This window comes from Ahaetulla prasina, chromosome 3 (assembly GCF_028640845.1).
Source record: "Ahaetulla prasina isolate Xishuangbanna chromosome 3, ASM2864084v1, whole genome shotgun sequence".
Taxonomy (NCBI): Eukaryota; Metazoa; Chordata; class Lepidosauria; order Squamata; family Colubridae; genus Ahaetulla; species Ahaetulla prasina.
In genome coordinates, this window is record NC_080541.1 from 40,836,102 (window position 1) to 40,854,241 (window position 18,140).

Here is an 18,140-nt window from a genome sequence, read left to right on the forward strand (position 1 = left end):
AAAAATGAAGAAAGGCTTATTTCACAATGACTGTATTATACGAACAAAATTGTTTTAATTGTTTAGCTTTCCTATATTACTCTAGCACATAAATGTTAATGTATAATAATGGGATTATGATCTGTGAAAACCACATGACTGAAACCAGCTAGATAGGAAAGAAACTATTAACTTAAAGTTTTGCATGGAAATCTACTTTTTTTTAGTTTTCTCTCCAGTAAAACTTTTGCTTTGGAGTAAACAAGCAACATTTAAGCCACCAAGTTTCATATTAATCCTATGGACTGAATCTATGAACCAAATGCAATGTCACTAGGCTTTTGGGTGGTGGGGGAAAATTCAGTACAATAATATGACTGCCTATTAAGCTTCTTCTATGACCAAGAATACAAAAAAAAAAAAGATGAAGAAGGGGTGGGTGGGTTGGTGAAAATACCCTACAAAGAATCAGTAGGGTGTTTTCAACAAGTGAGAAAATTGGTTTTTGACCTCTCTTTACTTCTATAAGCTTTCATGGATCCCACCTGTGGTTTCTTTTCTAAAAGAGGGAGTAGTAAAAAAGAGAATATTTTCTCCTCCTTTGTTTGTACTAGATCCTCCCTCTTCCCCTGTTATATATATGATCATGTTCGACCAGTTCTATGCACTCCTTTCTTGGGGATGGCAGGGAGGGGAGACACAACAACTCATTTGACCTTCTTAACATTTCAGATCAAGGTATCTTTTTATGTTGATATGTTTAAAACACCTTATGGTGTAAGACACAGTATGACAACAGTTTGTTTCTCTAAATGCTTGCACCGTCTATGACCTGTGCACTAAAATAATGATATTCTAGTTTAAACTTTCTGACGAGTCCATGCATTATTTTTACTTTCCAAGAAATGGGAATCTTATTACTGAAAAATAAATCATTACAGTTATTCCAAAGTCCCCAATTTTTGGGGGAGTATCTTCAGAGATCCTATTTTAACAATCCTACTAACACAATCTTTTCAGTTTATTGTGCTGAAAATCAAGAATTAAGTGTTTGAGACCCAAGCTGTTTTATTTTGTTTATTTTTATTGAAGATGCCCATATCATCTTGAATATTCATTCATATACTTAACATAACATAACATAACAACAGAGTTGGAAGGGACCTTGGAGGCCTTCTAGTCCAACCCCCTGTCCAGGCAGGAACCCTACACCATCTCAGTCAGATGGTTATCCAACATTTTCTTAAAAATTTCCAGTGTTGGAGCATTCACAACTTCTGCAGGCAAGTCGTTCCACTTATTAATTGTTCTAACTGTCAGGAAATTTCTCCTTAGTTCTAAGTTGCTTCTTTCTTTGATCAGTTTCCACCCATTGCTTCTTGTTCTACCCTCAGGTGCTTTGGAGAACAGCCCGACTCCCTCTTCTTTGTGGCAACCCCTGAGATATTGGAACACTGCTATCATGTCTCCCCTAGTCCTTCTTTTCATTAAACTAGACATACCCAGTTCCTGCAACTGTTCTTCATATGTTTTAGCCTCCAGTCCCCTAATCATCTTTGTTGCTCTTCTCTGCACTCTTTCTAGAGTCTCAACATCTTTTTTACATCGTGGAGACCAAAACTGGATGCAATATTCCAAGTGTGGCCTTACCAAGGCATTATAAAGTGGCACTAACACTTCACGTGATCTTGATTCTATCCCTCTGTTTATGCAGCCCAGAACTGTGTTGGCTTTTTTAGCAGCTGCTGCACACTGCTGGCTCATATCTAAATGGTTATCCACTAGGACTCCAAGATCCCTCTCACAGGTACTACTATTGAGCAAGGTACCACATATATGGTACCGGTGCATTTTGGTTTTTTTGCCTAAATGTAGAACCTTACTTTTTTCACTGTTGAATTTCATTTTGTTAGATAGCGCCCAATGTTCAAGTCTGTCAAGATCTTTCTGTAACTTGAGCCTATCTTCTGGAGTGTTGGCTATTCCTGCCAGCTTGGTGTCATCTGCAAATTTGATGAGTTCCCCATCTATCCCCTCGTCCAAGTCATTGATGAAGATGTTGAAGAGTACTGGGCCTAAAACAGAGCCTTGGGGTACTCCACTGCATACTTCCCTCCATGTGGATGTAGTTCCGTTGAGGACTACACGTTGAGTGCGGTTGGTCAGCCAGTTACGAATCCATCTGGTGGTGGTGCTGTCTAACCCACATTTTTCTACTTTATCTAGTAGTAGGTTATGGTCTACTTTATCAAATGCTTTACTGAAGTCCAAGTAAATTATATCGACAGCATTCCTCTGGTCTACTAATTTTGTCATTTTGTCAAAGAATGCGATAAGATTAGTCTGGCATGATCTGTTTTTGACAAACCCATGTTGGCTTTTGGTTATTACTTTGTTTGCTTCTAGGTGTTTGGTGATTCGTTGCTTGATTATCTTTTCTAGAATCTTCCCCGGTATTGAGGTCAGGCTGATAGGTCTGTAGTTTCCTGGGTCTGTTTTTTTTTCCTTTTTTGAAGATGGGAACTACATCAGCTCTTTTCCAGTCCTCTGGCAGCTCCCCTGTGCTCCAGGATCTTTGAAAGATATAGTTCAGTAGTTCTGAACCATTCTGTACCATTAACGATAATTTATCTGTAATTGTAAGATCAGGCAAGAGAAGTGGGTATAATTTTGACTCTTAATAAATGATTTTATCAATTGAATTCCAACACACAATAAAATAGAAAGGATTTCCCTTGAAACAGAGTAAGGTGGCTTATATGATAAGTGACATGCCAAAATAGAACGTTGTCAGAAATATTCTTGTTGTAGTTGTTCAATTGTGTCTGATTCTTGGAGACTGTCTGGTAAGGTCCTTCCAGATTTCTTGACAAGGTTTTTCAGAAGTAATTTGTCATTGCTTCCTTCCTAAGGATGACAGAAAGTGACTGGCTGAATGTAACACACCTGTCTTTATGTTTAAGGTGGGGTTAGAATTTATGGTCTCTCAGTTTATAGCCTGATCCTTTAACTACTACACCCAACTGGCTCTTTCTCAAACATATAATAACAGTGGCCTAGTTCCCAAATAAAATGAGAACAGGTTGCTTCGGCCATTGGAACTGCAGTAGGAGAATTGTCATATCACAATAAGACTGAACTAAACAAAGTACACTATCCCTCAAAATTATCTTTCAAAAAGTCCAGTGAATTAATATGGATAATTCTTCAAACAATGGCTTGGAACATTGTGAAAAATAGATAATATTGAACCGAATAGGTATTTTGGTTCACATGTTCCATTATCTCAGTTGGAGTCAATTGGATTGAGATAGGCGACAGGTAGAAATTGAATAAATAAATATAAATCTCCATTGCTTCTAGCCTCTTCTCTTTCCTCTGCTTTTCCATTTGTACAAACCATGAGCTATAACACCTAAAGAAACAAATAGTATTATCCAATATGGTTGATAGACCTATTTCTAACTGTTTATCATTTATAATGTGCTTGAGGAGCAAGAAGTTACATGCACGCAAGCCCTTCATATTATTCTCTGTGTTACACAAAGCAGAGAAAAAAAATGACTACTAGTAGGCCAAATAAATTTAAGGTAGGCATTAACAGTAATGAAAAGTATAGCTAACTAAATCTGGTTTGTGCCAACATCATTTGTCCTATCTTTTCAAAAATGTCTCTCCTTCAAAATAATCCTTACTTATGTATACTAATGATATACCAATTCATACATTATTGTGAATAATGTAAACCTTTTATTCTTTCTTTTTGAAGATCTCATGAACTCCATTCATGATTTTCTCTTTTTATCTTTTTTTAGCTCATTCATTCTCCCCTCATATATTTTCTTCATGAATTCCATTCATATGACCAAGCCACCTCAAAGTACTTATGTTACAAAGCCACACTCCTTTGTTTGATGCCTTATTCATTTATCACTCAATCATCCTTGACCTTATCTCTTTTTTTATCATATTTTCTTAAATAACTTATATTCACTGTATTCAACTCATTTTATTTTTCTCCTGACAAGACTAACCTTCACTTCCATATAATAATACAGATAACAGCATACTATAATATACCTGTTTTTTGATTCTTTCAACAAAGAAGTTATAAAATTAATCTCTGTACACTAGCAATTATGTTTTGACGAGCATTTTCGTGCCTAGTTTTCTCCATCTCTTGCCCCATCTTTAGTAAACCTTCGACCAAGATGCACAAATTCATCCAATCGTCTGACTTTTCATCATTTATGTATGACTTGCAATTGTTCATTTTACCTGTCAAACAGAATTCTTTCAGTTTCTGATACAATTTTCAGATCCTTCATATTCTTCACTGAATATACTCATTGAAAACAATTAGACCAAGAAATTGCACCATCTGCATATAAAGTACCTATATATCCATAACAATATAATTTAATCTTGCATGTATGTATGTGTATGTGTGTGTGTATGTATGTATATATATATATATATATATATATATATATATATATATATATATATATATATATATATATATATATATGCAAAGAACAACAAAGAAGGTATTACATAATCCTTTCTTACTTTCTACCTTTGAACCATTTACTAAGCATTCAAGTAATGCTTTACTACACCTTATAGAATATATATATTTATTACTTCAACCCTTTTCATTTTCTGAAGGTCCATCACAATCTAGTTGTGCCATCAGGTCTAGGAAATCCAGGAGAATGGTATATTAATGAATTGGCTCCACTACTGCTAACATCTCCTTGCCAATATATTTCTTCTCTTTTAGTTTTTCTCATAGTTTTTTTTTAATAATAATGGTAATGCCAATCACTGTTTAGTATGTATTAACTTTTTTAAAAACTTCTTTTAGGCTGCCTACAGTCTCTCTCTCTCTCTCTCTCTCTCTCTCTCTCTCTCTCTCTCTCTCTGTGTGTGTGTGTGTGTGTGTGTGTGTGTGTGTCTGTGTGTGTGTCTTTGAGTACAAGCTATAGAAATTTGATTTATAAATAAAAAAGTAAATAAACTGCTCATATCACATTCAGCAATAAACTTCTATTTCATGCAAAACATTACATAATTCAGGTGCATTCGCTTTATCATATGCTTTTTCTAATCAAGCTAACCTGCAGTAGATATTTTTCAGCAATATTTTTCACATTCACCTTTTATATTCTAGAATGAAAATTCTACCAAATGCTTTCCTACGCACATTTGACAAATTAATCCCTCTCTAGTTTTTACATTCAACTTTTCCTTTCATATAACAAAAAAGGCTCTTTCCATTTGTTTTATTTATAAGGCAAAGAAGTGTATAAAAGAGAGCAAAAGTGTGTGAAAGAGTGAAACTCCTTAGTAATTCTGTTCTTCTAGTGGTTTGATGCTGAATACTTTACATTGGAAAGATCAGCTGGAGAGTTAATACAAAATGAGATACCTAACTAACAGCTAATTCACAAAAACATTGATTAATTAATGTTATCAATTAACATGTAAACATTTAAAATGTTATATTGAACATATAATGTTTATGAATATGTAACCTACTCTGGATTTATATTATGGGGAGTGAGTAATACATATCTACATATACATTCCAACTTTTGATGAATTGTCTATGCATGGAAGATCAAACAAATATCTTTGGGGTTTCATCTATGAAATATCACATTCAAAACAAAGGTTTCTGATAGACCTTGGAACTAAAACTGTTATGTTATTTGTCTATTTTCATATTCTTACATATACCTAGTTTCTTATATAACTGAAAGTATATGTATCACAGATGCTTCCTCATCATTATTTGCCATACATAGCATTACTTAAGGGTGACTTTGAATGTATACTGAACCATGCTCTGGAATTATCACATGCAGAGCTATTGTGCAATTATTTCTTCAAATGTCCAAATCCCAAATTTTGTAATGTGCATTGATATGCAGCACAAATGTCCTATGTTTTGAGGACTCAAAATGGAAAAGCAAATGTATTTTCAGTGTTCTGGTATGTAGAATTCAGTTAGTCTTTGTATTTTCTCCTGTCCCAAAATGGATCAAGAGAAAATGTCAATACTGAAGGATGAGAAAATGAAATTGAAAGCAAGACCAGCCCTAAGTTAGTAAACGTTTTAAGATTTTTGAATACATTCATGATTGGAATGAAATGGAAACCACTTTGGATTCATCATAAACTACAAATTCATGATAAATATGTATCTGCATCTGATTTTATGATACGTATTCTTATAGAATCCTAGGCTTTTATTATTTTGCTAGCACAACTGTTCAAGATTATTATACACTCTAATAAAGTTTATAATAAATACATAGACTTTGCCTCTTAAATAATCTGTATTTCAATTTTAAATTGTAATAGTAAAATCAACAGTGACACCCAACATTTCATGAGGAGACCTGAGTGCAATTGTTTCCAAGAATCTGTTCTCTGTCTTCTTGCTCCTACAAACTCTGAGTGTCCTTTGCAACTTGCTTTTGATTTTCCAGACTGCCAGAGCAACGTAGAAGATTTTGGGAGTGAAAGAGCAACTATTTTGATGATGAAGTCTGTTATTACTAGTTGTAGCACACCATCTTTCAAAACTACTACTAATGTATTTTATTGGATGCAAAAAAACCACTTTCCAAAATGTACAAATTCAAATACTGTAATTCAGAAGGAAAGAAAATAGAACCAAGCTAAATGAAATGAATTTATGAATCATTGAACTCAACATATAAGGTGGCTACATGGCTAAGTTAAGTCCAGAAAATTTCAGTGGAAATTAAATGCAGCTAACTTTGTATTCAGTAAATAGTTGGAACTAAATAGCAATTACTCAGGTTGATTTGCACAATCTCTCTTTGAATGTTAGTTGACCACACCTTCACAATTGTGTGGTTATTCTCATTCAAAATTATGACAGTGGAAAAAGATGAACAAACTGATACTTTTAAAGTATCTGATATATAAAGAACTGAAAATTACTTAGCAAACATGAATAAGTCTATCCAGAACTAAGCTGCAGTGAATTATCTTAGGATACCCAAGTAAGTGGGCATAAACCTATAGACTAAAGCATTATGAATTCAGTAGGAATGCATTATTAGGAAATATGCATAAAACTGGTCTTCAACATCCTAAAGGATAGTGTCTAAACTACAAATAAAAGAGAATGGTATCTCTCTGTATTTATAAACTGCTATGATACATATACTACTCATTTTCTATATATTATCAGCTTCATGTAGTAAAAATCCCTGGGATATGGTGGTACATTTCATATTGTGGGCTCCATGTTATGGGTTTCCATATTCGTGGACTTCATACTGTAGAGTACTACATCTAGTTTTGGTCATCACACTATAAAAAAGATGTTGAGACTCTAGAAAAAGTGCAGAGGAGAGCAACCAAGATGATTAGGGGATTGGAGGCTAAAACATATGAAGAACGGTTGCAGGAACTGGGATGGCTAGTCTAGTGAAGAGAAGGACCAGGGGAGACATGATAGCCATCTTCCAATATTTGAGGGGCTGCCACAGAGAGGAAGGGGTCAAGCTGTTTTCCAAAGCACCTGAAGGCCAGACAAGGAATAATGGATGGAAACTGACCAAGGAGCGATTCAACCTAGAAATGAGGAGGAACTTTCCAACAATGAGAACAATCAACCAATGGAACAGATTGCCTTCAAAATTTGTGGAGCTTCATCACTTGAGACTCAAGAAAAGATTGGACTGCCATTTGTCAGAAATGGTGTAGGGTCTCCTGTTTGAGCAGGGGTTTGGACTAGAGACCTATAAGGTCGCTTCCAACTCTGTTACTCTGTTACCTGATGTTACATTTAGAATTTCTTATAATAGCTAGGCTATGAATATATAGTAAATTCATGGCTGGTTTGTATAGATAAAGGACAAGGACTTTATTTCTCTGGACCAAATAATGAATTTCAAGTTTTTATAGCTACATTAAAGGCATTCTTTTTAAAAATAAAATAAAATAATAAATAAAATAAAATAAAAAATATAAAACCATTAGGCAGGGTTTTGTAAACTATGAGGTGCAGACACAGGAGGTATGAAGAACCTGTAAATTGTACATTGTTACAATAAATCCATAGTTCCCAAAGTTTCATTGCATTGTTTTTATTGTTCATTTGTATTCATTTTGATGCCTGGATTTTTAAAGGTAAGCACATTAAGGTTGCACTAAAAGGAGGTGTGATGACCAAAAGTTTAGAAACCTCTGTTTTAGTGAAATTTTAGTGTGGTTACAGAAACCACTAATGACTAATATCAATAATTTGGTTTAAGAAGCAGTTTTCATGGAAAAATACATGGAAAGCTGGAAACTAGAAGGTTAGTAATATTTCTGTCCGTTCAGTGGCATAACAGTAATGCCCGCTTATGCATTAAATAGTGGGCAGCCTAACATTAGGACTTTCTTTCATTGCAGAACAGTGACCTTCAAAATTGCCATTATCCATACCCTACAGCAATGTATTGCATACCCATTATATAGAAACATTATTCACTTTAAATAGTATGGCAAAAACCAGAAAACCATAAAAGACTGGACAAAATGTGGACATGCTCCTAGGAAAAGTTACTTTCATATCAGTTCATTTTCTCAGAGGTTTTATTTTTTCTGTCTCTTGCAAAATATGATTACTATTGCTTCTGCTCTTAATTAGTTAATTTGTTTAAGAGATGGAAGGGAGGGAAAGCCCTCTGAGAATCCATGTTTGTATAGTAAATGTGAAAGCTATCATTGGGAATATATATCTGAATAGCAGAGTTTTGCAATCTGTTCTAGGTTATTTCCGCTTTGAATTTAAAACATATTTTGTTAAAGTCAAAGTTTTCCCCAGATGTTAGCAAGTTATATAATTGGTGATAACTAGATTTCTTTATTAACTAATCTGATTATATCTGGGGGGAAATCATGCAGGATTTTTAGATAAATAAGCAATACTTTTATCACATATGAACAGAGAGCAGGTAATATTTTTCATATTAAAAGTTCAGAGTCAATGGCCCTGGTTGTCCTCTTTTCTTCTCATTGGTAAATGGATCCAAAACTATTCATTTTATGAACTGGCCTCAAAATGAGATTATTCAATTTATACTTTGAGTCCATCAGGGTGCTATTAGTCACCTGGTTATGACTTCAGTTTCTTACGCTGTAAATCCTTGAAAATCAGAAATTATAATATAAAGTTTAATAAAATTGAGGTATGATTCTGCCCCTAATAGGTATGTTTTCAAATATGGAACCTGCTAAGATAATTATTTTACAAAGTTCAAATGAAATACTATTTTTAAAAGTATGGTATTTTTCAAAATGGCAATTTATCTCAAAAACCTCTGAGCAGATGGAAACAGTTCTAAACAATAATCATAATTTGCAATAATTTTTTGCATATCAAATTTCACCTCCAGGGGAATTTTCACTGTCTAGTTCCTAAGAATAAGGGCCACACTGCGCTCTTAGACACTGAATATAAATATGGCATGTGTCTAAATCAATAATGCTCTAAAAACAAAATTAGGCCTAAGGCCTTTAATCGAGACTGAAGCTCATAGTCACCATGGCATGCAAGTAAGAGTGTCAGATTATCTTAATAAAATAATATATCACATTACAGAGCATTTAAGGGTGATTATAGATTTAAGGGTGATTATATATGTTTTGCCTTGGCCTTTCTCTGAGCCAAGCTTTGAAATGAAATCTCCAGTTGATACAAGGACTCAATTTGTTTTTACTAGCATGTTTATCTGTTTGCTTAAAGAATTCTTTCACATGGTCCCTAGACGATAGAGTTAATGCTCCAGTCACATGCTCGAGCTAAAATGCTGACATCACATTGGAAACAGTAAGAGGTCCAATATATTCCAGTTATTGAGGATTCTACCTGCCATCACAGACACACATAGACACTGACATCACACAAAAATGGAGAGAGCGACTCAGCAATTGCAAGGCACGCCATTTACAAGGGGAACTTCTACTTAATATTCCGCTTGATCTGCCAAGTTTATAGCCTGGCAAATCTGAATACAAATGTGGATGCAAATGAGGATTCATTATTCTTACATCGTCTTTGTGTTGAAGCTTAATGTAACTTGGTTCCTGTGGTTGCTCAGGGAATGTAGCATGTAAGACAACAAATATGAAAAAGAAAAGGATGGCAAAGATGGGGAACATAAAGTGGATGCAAAAAGAATAAGAGAACAAGTATAAATGGTAAGAAATTAGGCTAAGACTTTCAAGATGATTATGCATAAATGGCAATGTTTCTAGCAGTGCATTATATAAAGTACATTGTTTTCTGCTCTCAGAAGAGAAGGAGTTAATCGATCAGCAACATTCTTCATAGGCAAAATGCAACAAACCCCTTTTACTGAATTCCTAGTATTGTGCCCATTGTAAATATCAGTGCCACAATGCCAGAACAATTTTGGTTTCTTTACTAAATGTAGAACTATATCATTATAATTATCTTAACAGAAGATTGCACATTATTATTGTTATTAACATCAACATCAGCAACTAAACATCTCTCTTCCCTTCCCCGTACAATATTATTGAATAACTAAGAAACAAATTCAGAAACTTAGGGACAATTAAAACAACACACTGAACATCCTAGTAATTTAAATCACACATTTATTGATTACTAGATCTTCTTGCATGCAAAAAGTCAAGCAATGTTAAACGAAGAAAAGAAAGGCATTGCAGAAATCATCATTAACCTGTAAATGCTAAACATTGTTTGGATGAACACGTTACCTTTTGTTCTACACATAAATACCTTCTCCGTATACACAAAATATTCTAGCTTTTAATTTTAAAAGATGCTGTCATGCTTAGCATATGCAATGATCCTAAAGTCCATGCTGTAGGGCTTGCTTCTTCATCCATAAATAAAACACATTTGCATCCATTCAGTCAAATTAGCTCCATATAAGGGGGGGTGGGAGAAGATGGATATAATTAGTTCCTCTCTCAGGTTTCACGGTTTAAAACTCAAGCATGCCTGCTGTCTTGATTAAATCCACCATCGTCTTCCAATAGCTAGTGCTAATTCTTCCAAGGAAATATTCAGTTGAGGTGTTATTTTATTCTGCACTGCTGTTAGTTGTCTAATTTACGCCAAGTCCCTGCAGTGCTTTCCTTAAGCCATCCTCTTTGTCTTGCCTTTGAAATTTACAAATCTTACAAGAAATCAATACTTAATTGATTATTCACTTTTCTGCAGCTTCAAACAGCAAGCACGCATAAGATCCAGGCGTAGTCATCCCATTTTCGATGCAGGAGGTTGTTTGGTGGCAGGGATCTGCAGAGATCCAACAAAGCTCTGCAGTGGCATGGGGTGCCAGCAACCAATGAAGAAAATGAAGATCACACTAACGAAGCTGGAAAAAGTTCCTTTGTGCGACGGATCCATCTCAGTGCTTTAAATAATATCAATAATAATAATGATAATAAATCCTACGAGGCAATAGCAACTGGATGTATGGGAGCACCATTTCCACCCCTGCAGTTATTCCTTTGTTTCTGGCTTACTCTTTTCTTCTCTTGGCACTGAACTGGAGCATCCAAACTGGCACCGAACTCCGAGAACTCCACACGAGAATTCTGGGGGGGGGGGTTGTTTAAGAGCCGTGCGTTATCTCTGGCACAGAATAAGGATGGCAAGCACGTAATGTTACAAAATGTAGGACAAATTCAAGGGAGAGACAGACAGAGACAGAGAGAGAGAGAGAGAGAGAGAGAGCAAGAGACAGATGGCGGATCTGGCAAGATGCCAAAGCCACTGAAATGAATTACATTGCTGAATAACTGTACACCATTGATTCTGCCACTTGTTGCTGCTTGGCAAAGAAAAAGAAGAAAAGAAAAGAAAGGGGAGAGAGAGAGGGAGGGAGGGAGAGAGAGAGAGAGGAGGAGGAGGAGAAGAGAGAGAGAGAGAGAGAGAGAGAGAGAGGGAGAAGGGCCCTGACGTTGGCAGGACTCTGCTTGTACATTGTGCAATCTGCATGGAACTTGGGACGCCCCAGTCAGGAGAACAATGTGATGCTTTGTTTAAGGCAAGCGTAAATGTTTGTATGCATGGGAAGAAAGGGAGGAAGGAAGGAAGGAAGGAAGGAAGGAAGGAAGGAAGGAAGGAAGGAAGGAAGGAAGGAAGGTAAATGAAAGTGAGCAAGAAAGTGTGTCTGTATATGAAGGAGAAAACAATCACTGCAATCCAGACATTTTGTTTAATGACGAATGGAAGGCTGGCATTCAGAGATATGGATATGTGCTGCATATTAATATGTGCTCAGAGATATCCTCCCCCCCTTTTTTTTTAAAAAAGAAAGAAAGAAAGAAAGAAAGGTGAGTGTCACAAGAACAAATCCTTCTTTGGATCAGCCTCAGTGGCAGCAGGAAACTTACAAGGTAACCTATAATTGTTCAATCTCAATAGTGTGGCATGCAAGCAAGATTTTGCAGAAGGCAAATAGGGAAGAGAAGCTGGTCCTGGGTTATAAGGTTTAGGGGTGTGTGTTTTCACCCCCACCCCCAAAAAGATAGCTAGAATCAGAGCAGATTGTTCAATAACTGCTTCATACCAGGGATGAAGAGAAACATTATGGGATGCCCAGGGGGCTTTAGAAATCAAATACAGTGTGAGTTGCACAATTTGAGGTACATTATATATATATAAAAGCTATTTGAATTGCCAATGAGGTGATGTATCTGCATGCTAATTAGACCTGTGTCAAGCTTAGACTGCAGTTTTCCTCTATTCTGTTGATACTATGGAATGTGTCTGTAACTCTGCAGAAAGCTTATTTCTGCATAAATTATAAGCTTTGTTCTCCTGATCATTTTCCGAAAACAAACATGAAATATAAGATCAAAAGGCATTTCTGAAACTGAAATTATTGATTGATAAAAGCCTAGATTTCAGAATCTAATTAAGAGGAAGCACAAACAAAAGCCAATGTTATTACCGAATGTTCCTGAGCTAGCGGCTAGATTGTGCCCACATTTGTAATTTATCCTTGTTTATGCACCCAGGATATTAAAAATGTAATTAAAATGGTAAAATGATCAGATCACAAATAGCCACCTAGTGGCAAGTATCTTAGTTTAAATGGATTATAAAGCAGTTGTCTTGTAAATAAATGTGGTGGGGAAGGGCTGTTGGAATTTCCTGACAAATACAGTCTCTTACTGCAAACTTGGAGAGCAATTTGTCTTTTTGCTAATAAGTTGCCTTTTGTGTTTGGCTACTTAGGTAGGCAACATCATTATATAACATATTCTGGTAAAGAAAGAAAGAAAGAAAAAGAAAGGAAGGAAGGAAGGAAGGAAGGAAGGAAAGAAGGAGAAGAAAGAAAAGGCCATTCAAAATTACATCCAATATAAAATCAACCATGTAGTGGTCAGTAGAAAGAAATTGAATTAATTGTTTATATGTTACAAAACAAGAGAGGCATCCAAATGACTGGAACTATGATATGGGGATGCGTGGCTTAGTGGGTAAGATGCTGAGCTTGTCGATCAAAAGGTCGGCAGTTCAGCGGTTTGAATCCCTAGTGCCATGTAACGGGGTGAGCTCCCGTTACTTATCCCAGCTTCTGCCAATCTAGCAGTTCAAAAGCACATAAAAAATGCAAGTAGAAAAATAGAGACCACCTTTGGTGGGAAGGTAACAGTGTTCCATGCGCCTTTGTGATTGAGTCATGCCGGCCACATGACCGTGGAGATGGCTTCGGACAGCACTGGCTCTTTGGCTTTGAAAGGGAGATGAGCACCGCCTTCTAGAGTCGGGAACGACTAGCACGTATGTGCGAGGGGAACCTTTACCTTTATGATATATATACTGTGGCTGTATCTTTATAATATCTTTATATATTATAAATATATTTTTATATTTTATAAATATAAAATTAGTAATTGTTTCTTGTTAATCATGGTATATATATTGTATGTGTAGCATATGTCTCAGAGCTTGAAACAATTTCTTCTTAACTTTGAAATTTAGCAGTAGCAGATACTTTCTTCTTGTCCAGCAAAAAGCATGTCTGGAACTACCAAATGAAGAATTCAGGAAAGGTTGGTAAAGCTTTACAATGTACAAATGTGTTAGTTTGTGCATCTGTCACATAGCTGAGAGCTGCCAAAGCACAAGATGATATGAGACAGCAAGACAGACATTAATTTTTAGTATTCATCATGAAAAAAATGGTTCCCCTCACTTTCATATTCCCCCTTTTTCCACAGGAAATCATAGTGGAAACACTCAAATCCTTCAGAAATGTGCAAATTAGAGCTCTGTCTGCAGTATTATGATCTATTATTAGGTGCACTTAAAATGCCAAATTAAATATTAATATGCAGTTAGAGTTGTGCTATTATTTTAAATCCCTGAAATCCTATGAGCACTTTGGGTTCTGGGGACTTACACAGGATATTTCAAGGCATTAATTGCAACACCTAGAAAGTTCTTCAAATTTGTCAGGTTACTGCTGTTGAGCAAATAACTTCCAGATTGATATTGTTGGATATAGATATACATATTTTCAAAACCTAGGGGAGAAGTCATATGACCGCTCAAAAGTTTGGAGCATGGAATGACAAATCAAACAACATTCCTTGCTAATCTATAATTTATCTTAAAAGATTGTTCACGAATAGAATAGAATTCTTTTATTGGCCAAGTGTGATTGGACACACAAGGAATTTTTGTGTGTGCATATGCTCTTGGTGTTCATAAAAGAAAAGATGCATTCATCAAGAATCATTAGGTACAACACTTAGTCATAGGGAACAAATAATCAATCAAATCCTGTTAGAAAATAGTCAATATAAATCTTAAGGATAAAAGTAACAAGGTTACGGTCATACAGTCATAAGTGAAAGGAGATGGATGATAGTAATAATGAGAAGACTAATAGTAATGCAGACTTAGTAACTAGTTTGACAGTGTTGAGGGACTTATTTGTTTAGCAGAGAGATGGCGTTCAGGAAAAAACTGTTCTTGTGTCTGGTTGTTCTGGTGTGCAGTGCTCTATAGCATTATTTTGAGGGTAGGAGTTGAAACAGTTTATGTCCAGGATGTGAGGGGTCTGTAAATATTTTCATAGCCCTCTTTTTGACTCATGCAGTATACAGGTCCTCAATGGAAGGGAAGTTAGTAGTAATTGTTTTTTCTGCAATAGCTGTCCTTGGACACACAATTCCTTCAATCTGCCTAAGTCATGCTGAAGAGGTTTCTCTAAAGTAGAATCCATGCATGAAGCAAAATAAGACAAACAATTTTTTTTGTTATTCCATTTTGATTCTCATCTGATCAATGAACAATGTGGACTAATAATAAAAGAGGTAAGTGATGGGTTTCTTCTCAATAGATGAATGTAAACTTGTCTTCAATTATAACAAGCCAGTTCTTTCACAAATGAACTTAAGGTCAAGCAAGCAGGCAAGTTTCAATAAAGATCTTGCCAGAACCATTATCTTAACCCTATTCAATCTATTCAGCAGAATACATAGGCCTTCTTTCACCCTTTTTGAACCATACTTGAACAGAATAGACGATTCCTCTGGATCATGAATGATGCCTTTTCACTCTTCATATTTTCTAGCTTTGCATTTATGGATCCATTCTACAATCTTTGGTCCACTGGGACTCATCCTACAGACCTAGAAGAAACAAGTATGACAGCTTTTCATCATGACCTTGTGTAACATGCTGCATTTTGTTCGGTATACTATTGTCATGCAGAATCTTCTTTCACTAAAGTTATTGATTTGATTTGATTCTCTCAAGACTGCTGCCATTGCTGCATCTGATGCTCCCGGATCCACATTTCCTTGTAATATTTTTCTTAGTGGCAACTTGAACTGTAGCATCAGCGACTGCTATAAACCAGAAGTAATTGGGAATGGAAATGCTCCTAGGAAGATGTGAATTTTTTTTTACTGACAATTCCCAGAGTAAATGTCTTCCAAACCAATTGTTTTTATTTCCAGGAATTGTGGATTAGTTTAAGATTGTCTAGTGCAGTGTAATAGCTTTTAGCCATGATACATGTTTGCATACCCTTGCTGTTCATTATGTGTCATAGGCATAAAAGGAATAGAAGAATACTTAAAGGAAGGTAGTAAGATGCCACCATTATAGAGTAAATATATGGAGTGTAAATGTTTGATAATTTTATGAAGAATGCCCTTAAATCACAAGTTTCTATTATAGAGATGAAACTCCCCTGACATATGGCACTCTTTGATACTAACGTGGCTGACTTCCAGCCCACTCTTTGATGCATTACTAACTGTTCCTTTTCTCTTCTCTCTCTAAAACCTTGTTGGCAGTGCTTATCACACACATGTGGACCTGATTATTTAATTCCTCTAATACAGTTTATAGGCCTAATTTAGATGCTTACTAATTGAAAAGCATTTTCATGTCCACAGATAGTAACATATGCCAGGCTGGGCTTGCAGGTCTATCCTCTTTACTTCCGTCTCACATCTCTATTCTTCCTAGCATTCTGCTTGCACTCACATGCAATTTGTTTCAAACAGGTCTCCCCATTGAACTGTTCGTACCTCTGACTCTGCTTAAAGATTCTGTTTAAGAGAAAACAAGAGTATAGGAAAGTAACATGTATCAATTTCTATAGTATGTATAAAATTATATTTGTGTACTCTTTATAAAACTAATTTTGTTTCTACTACAACTACAGATTTTTGAAAGATGCAATTGTTAGAAAAGAATTTACATCCTTTTATATTATGAATGAATGAATGAAGCAGTCACATATAGACATTATATGATTATATTATGCTAGTGACTGTGACCATTATATGAGTTTTGCGTCTGGCACTAAAAATATTAAAAACTGTCAGGTAGATTCATAGACAATAATAATGAAGGAGAACTCAAGAATGCAATATATTAAGAAATTGCTATTTTTAATATTTTAAAATGATGAATTAAAAAAAAAGAAAGCAAACAATGTGAACTAAATCAATAGTCTTTCTGGTATTGACACTATGAAGTAATATACCATTTAAAAGAACACACTAAACAATCTGAAACATTCCTGTGGGCTTTTAACATGAGTTAGAGCCTGCTGGAATCACAATCTCATTGGTTGCATTTCATACAGAGTGTTCTAATTTTCACTAAGTCCTGATCAATTTGAATTTATAGCCACTTAAACAAATAGAAAGCTAGATTGTTTGCACGCAACCAAATTGGTCTGAATATATGACCAAGTTTGGGTGAAGAAACAAATATACTTTCAAAGATATGAAGCTCTGGAACACTCCTTACAGGTGATACTTTTAGTGCTTTTCACCAATCTATTAATATACTACTATAAATGTTTTAAAAAATAAGTTAGGATTATCTATACCTATATCTACTGTACATCTATAGCTATATAACTGAAGATAAGATCTGAGACATCATCTACACTACATGAAATCAGATAGTTGTTTTCTGCTCCTAATACAGTATGTTTGCTGACCTCTAATGTATGCTAAGTATAGTCAAGGCTATGGTTTTCCCAGCTGCAATGTATGGCTGTGAAAGTTGGACCATAAGAAAGGCTGAGTGACAAAGAATTGAGGTCTTTGAACTATGGTGCTGGAGAAGACTCCTATCAGTCCCTTGGACTGCAAGGCGATCAAACCAGTCAGTCCTAGAGGAGATCAACACTGATTGCTCTTTAGAAGGCCAGGTCCTGAAGATGAAATTCAAATACTTTGGCCATCTAATGAAAAGGAAGGACTCATTAGAGAAGAGCCTAATGCTGGGAACAATTGAGGGCAAAAGAAGAAGGGGACAACAGAGAACAAGGTGGCTGGATGAAGTCACTGAAGCAGTCGGTGTAGCTTAAATGGACTCCAGAGGATGGTAGAGGACAGGAAGGCCTGGAGGAACGTTGTCTGTGGGGTCACAATGGGTTGGACACAACTTGCATCTAACAACAACAATGTATGCTATTTTAAATGTTTACATTAATATTTGCATTTAAATACTTTTGTTAAATATAAGTTTATATATAAATATATATATATAATATATATATATATATATATATTATATATATATATATTATATATATATACATATATATAAATATGATTAAATAAAATAAATAAAA

General features: G+C 35.3%; 1 long non-coding RNA gene across 1 annotated transcript; it reads left to right on the forward strand.

The window, feature by feature from the left end:
- Positions 1-13,294: 13,294 nt before the first annotated feature.
- LOC131195835 (uncharacterized) lies at positions 13,295-17,817 on the forward strand. Its single transcript, XR_009154556.1, has 3 exons — positions 13,295-13,405; positions 14,009-14,079; positions 15,609-17,817. It is a non-coding gene; the product is annotated as an uncharacterized LOC131195835 (long non-coding RNA).
- The last annotated feature ends 323 nt before the right edge of the window (positions 17,818-18,140 follow it).